We start from the raw sequence: 4842 nt of genomic DNA on the forward strand, positions 1-4842 counted from the left end.
TTTATAGCTTTGACATTGGTGGGTCACCGTTCTTGGCTGAGGCGAGAGCGATGCGTGATGGCCTTAATTTGGCTTGGAATTGGGGTCACTGCCAAGTCATATGTGGATCGGATTGCAATGACCTTGTTGATGTTCTTGAGCATGTGGAGGATGTGAATGTTCATGTTGAGGCTATAGTGATGCGGTAAATTTTGGAGTTCTATGGGTCAACCCTCGACCAAGTCCTTAATCGATATAAAGCGATAATGCTCGAGTAAGTCCTTAATCGATATAAAGCGATCAATGTCAATTGTTATGTGTCAACCCTCGATTAAGTCCTTAATCGATCACTCAAAGTGCTATAATGCAACCCCTCGAGTAAGACCTTAATCGATATAAAGCGATCAATACCAATTGCAATAGGCCAACCCTTGACCAAGACCATAAACGATATAAAGCGATCAATGCCACCCCTAAGGATCAACCCTTGAGTAAGTCCTTAATCGATATAAAGTGATCACTACCAAGTTCACTGGCCACCTCTCCGAAGTAGCTCAAGCCGCGACTGTCCACCTCCGCCCTTCCCTTGGTGGTGCAGCCACCTTCGCGATGTATCACTGAGGTCCATCGAGATCCAACCAAGATCGGTTTCCTTCCTTTCATCGTGATTTGCTCCATTGCTAATGCAGGAGACCAATCAATGAACCCTAGCCGCTTTTTCACTTTGGGACTGTGGTTTTGGTTCTTGCTTCAATCGATCAATGGATGGTTGTGTGTTCTGGATGAGAGAAAATGAAGCTTGGGAGTGATTATAAACGATATAAAGTGATCACTACAAAGTGCTATATGGAAACCCTCGACCAATTCCTTGAATGATATAAAGGGATCACTCGAAGGTGCAATTAACTAGTAAACTTTAATTTATTAATGGTAACTGAAGTATAATATATCTAATTAACTAGTGGATAACATGTCAATCAAACTTCGATGGCTTAGTGGTAACTTCCTTCCTTTATCTGTGTCGGTAGCGATCACTCCAAGTGCTATAAGGAAACCCTCGACGAAGTCTTATGGCGGTCAACCTTAGTCTAAGTCCTTGATCAATCTAATAGCGATAACTCCAAGTGCTATAAGGAAACCCTCGATGAAGCCTTATAGAGTTCAACCTTAGCCTAAGTCCTTGTCTAAGAACTTTATCGATATATTTTGATCATGAAAGGTACTACAAGGCAAATCATGATAAATATCTATTTAATATGTTTTACGGTAACTTATCAGGAAATCAAATCATGTTAGTTTAGTGGTAACTTATTGCGTGCACACCTACTTTGTCTCGAAGTCAGGACGTCATGTGTAGGAGTAACTTTTTTTACCACTACACCACATTTACTTTTAATAAAATATCCATGTTATTGAAGGTATGAAAAACGGTAGAAAGGGGGGTTTGAATAACGTTTTCAGAATAAAACTCCCACCTTAAAGATTTTGGCAAATCTTTCGAGAACAAATAAAGTGCTTAAGATAAGAGATTAGAAAAGCACACAAGGATTTTATCCTGGTTCACTTGATGAATCACTCAAGCTAATCCAGTCCACCCGTTAAGGTGATTTCTTCCTTCTTAGAATGAAGGCAATCCACTAATCAAGTACTTGTTACAACTGCACTTGAAACCTACAAGTGACTAACAATACACTGACTTAGCTCACACTAAGATTCACTCTCTTAGTCTTCTCTAGGATCCGATCAAACTTGATCTCCTAAAGGTAGCTAAACAACTGTTTAAGAAAGAATGTTTACAAAGAATTTGCTTCTGAAAAGCTAATAGTAAACACAATGAATTCAGATGAAAGAATGCTTAGAAGGTTTGAATATAGCTTGCGCGTGTGAGATTCTTCCAACCGCATCTTTCAATCTTCAGCCTCTATTTATACTCCAAGGATTAGGGTTTGAACGCTGCATGAGAATGCTACCGTTGGAGGGCAGTTCTGGAAATTCCAGCTCCTGTTGTGGCTGAGAATGTTAGGTAGGTCGTCAGGATAATACATTTGCTTTTGTACTTTGGAAAGTGACTTGACCTTTAACCTAGTAGACTTCTGATCAGGGGAATGCTTCATGTTGGAACTTGTAAAGCTCGTTGATCAGAGTCAGAGGGAAGCAGAGATCCTCTGACCGTTGTACTTCTGATTCTGAACTCAGAGGGAAGTACTTGGTCTTCAGAGCCATCTTGCTTCTGGACATCAGAGTTTCCACTTTTCAGCTTCTGGATCTTCAGAGTCTTCTACATGATGACCCTAGTTTAGTAGTGTTTTTAGGGTCATTTCTTTGTGAGTTTTGAGTCTTTTTGTTGAGTCTCATGTAGTGTTTCATGCATTCTCATGCATTTTTATCTTTCTTTGTGTTTTTACTTTGTTTTGGTAATTTCATAGTTTTATTGGGATCTTTCATGCATTTTAAGTAAGTTTAGGACTTGCATATCTTTTCTACTTGAATTGAGGGTCTTTTGTGCTAATAATGTCTTGGAGTTCCTAGATATTTTTCCTTGCTTTGTTCCTAAGTAATCAGGTCTGAAACTGCTGAAGAAAGAAGGTCAAAAGGCTTGGAAAATTGAAGGGAGACTTAAAGGGGAGTTAAGAAGAAGGTCAAGAGGCTTTCTAGCATGTAGAGAGCGCTCAGGCGCTCGTGTTGAGCGCCTGAGCGCCAATTGATTCGAAGTTTACACCATGCTAGAGAGGAATTGGCGCCTGAGCGCTCCTGTTGAGCGCCTGAGCGCCAATTACCTCCAGAAGCTGCTTTTTCCACTTGGAATTGGCGCTCAGGCGTGCTTAATTGGCGCCTGAGCGTCCAGACTCGACCTGTTTGCCTATAAATAGGCTTTTTGTCATTTCTTTTGTAACTTTTGTCATTTCTATACATTCCTAAATAAGTTAGAAGTAGGGTTAGGCTCTGGAGCTTGAGGAGAAGCATTCTCCAAGTCCATGTTCCAGGTTTTATCCTTCTTTTCTTGTATGGATTCTATAGCCATGCTTGGCTAAATCCCTTTTTGCTTTGGGTTCTTTGTAAGACTTAAGATGTTTTAACCTTAATTCCTATTTCTATTCATGAATCTTCTGAGTAAACCCTTGAATCCCATATCCATGCTTTATGTTTCAAGTTAGAACATGTGCTAGCTTTATGCTTTTCTATAATAGAACGGAAGTTTGTTATAGATTAGGGACTTGTTGTGGGATTACCTCTTCTATACTTGCTACTAGGAATAGAGGAAGGGTTGGGGTTTGTTGGCCTGAATTGCATGCTTAATGCCTTTAGCAAATGTTTAGGTTATCAAGGAATTGTGCCTATCTTTTGGCTTGAGAGGATTGTCTATGCGAGGCATCGATAGATGATTGATTAGGCTAGAACATCAAGGAGAGACTCAGAGTTTTGTGGATAGAATAGGTTGATTAGAACTGAATTAGTCAAGCAAGAACCTAAGGCATTTTCACCATTGATTATCACACACTTATCTTTGTTAGCTTTCTAATTAAGTATCACAACAATCAATCCACCTTAAAACTGAATTTTACTCGCTTTCTTACCGTGAACTCAAGGCTTAAACTGAATTCACATTCCAATTCCCTGTGGTTCGATAAATTAAAACCGGGTAGATTCTGTGCACTTGCAGATTGACCAACAAGTTTTTGGCGCCGTTGCCGGGGAATTGTTTGTGGTTTTTGGTTTAAGTTTTTAGTTTGTGGTTTTATTTTTTTTTTTGTTTTTATCTTTGTCTAGAATTGGTGCTACTAATCTTTCTCTGTTTGAGTGTCACACTTTCAGGTTGCTCTCGAGAGAGACACCGTGATGGGTGGCCATATGACAGAGGAGGAGATGCAAGCCCATATCGAGGAAAGAATCCAAGAGGGGATCACCCTCCGATTATGTGAACAAGAAGTTGAGAATGCCAACCGGTCTCTTCGGGAACTCACTTCGGCTACCATGAGTTATGACTATCCCGGGAGCATTGTCTTTCCCGAGGAAGTGGGAAACTTTAAGTTGAGACCGACATTCATCAACTTGGTGAGCCAAAACCAATATGGTGGAGGTACTTTGGAAGATCCACATGCTCACATGGAGAGGTTCATCCGGAATTGCAACACTTACCGGGTGAACAATGTTCCGGCTGATGCAATTCGGTTGAGCTTGTTTCCATTTTCTTTGAAGGACACCGCTGAGGAATGGCTGAATTCTCAACCTCAAGGGAGCTTCACTACTTGGGAAGACTTAGCGGAAAAGTTCACAACAAGGTTCTTCCCAAGAGCCCTTTTGAGGAAATTGAAGAAAGACATCATGAATTTTGTGCAACCCACTGAAGAAAATCTCTATGAAGCTTGGGAGTGCTTCAAGAAGCTCTTGAGGAAATGTCCTCAACACAATCTCACCCAAGCTGAATTGGTTGCAACATTTTATGATGGTCTACAATACTCTTGGAGGTTTGGCCTAGATGCAGCTTCAAATGGCGAGTTCGATGCTCTTCCCCCACAAGCGGGGTATGACTTAATAGAAAAGATGGCAGCGAGAGCCATGAACTCTGAAAATGATCGCCAAACCCGAAGGAGTAAGCTTGAAGTGGAAGCTTATGACAAGCTCTTGGCCTCCAACAAGCAACTCACCGAACAAGTGGCGGAGATTCGAATGCATATTAAGGAGACCAAGGCTATTGGTGCAAGAATGACTTGTGTGGAGTGCAAGTCTTGTGGTGGACCTCATGTTAGTAACTTGTGTACTGTCAATGCTGAGAGCAATGAAGCCAAAGCTATAGCTCAAGGAAGCATAGTTCCATCCTCAAATCATGAACCTCTTGTCCAAACACAAGTTGTTGGAAAGGTG

At 41.0% G+C, this 4842-nt stretch overlaps 1 non-coding gene across 1 annotated transcript; it reads right to left on the reverse strand.

Annotated features, from left to right (window-relative positions):
* Nucleotides 1-4284: 4284 nt before the first annotated feature.
* On the reverse strand, nucleotides 4285-4391 carry LOC130741550 (small nucleolar RNA R71). Its single transcript, XR_009020443.1, has one exon. It is a non-coding gene; the product is annotated as a small nucleolar RNA R71 (small nucleolar RNA).
* Between the last annotated feature and the right edge of the window lie 451 nt (nucleotides 4392-4842).

This window comes from Lotus japonicus, chromosome 2 (assembly GCF_012489685.1).
Source record: "Lotus japonicus ecotype B-129 chromosome 2, LjGifu_v1.2".
Taxonomy (NCBI): Eukaryota; Viridiplantae; Streptophyta; class Magnoliopsida; order Fabales; family Fabaceae; genus Lotus; species Lotus japonicus.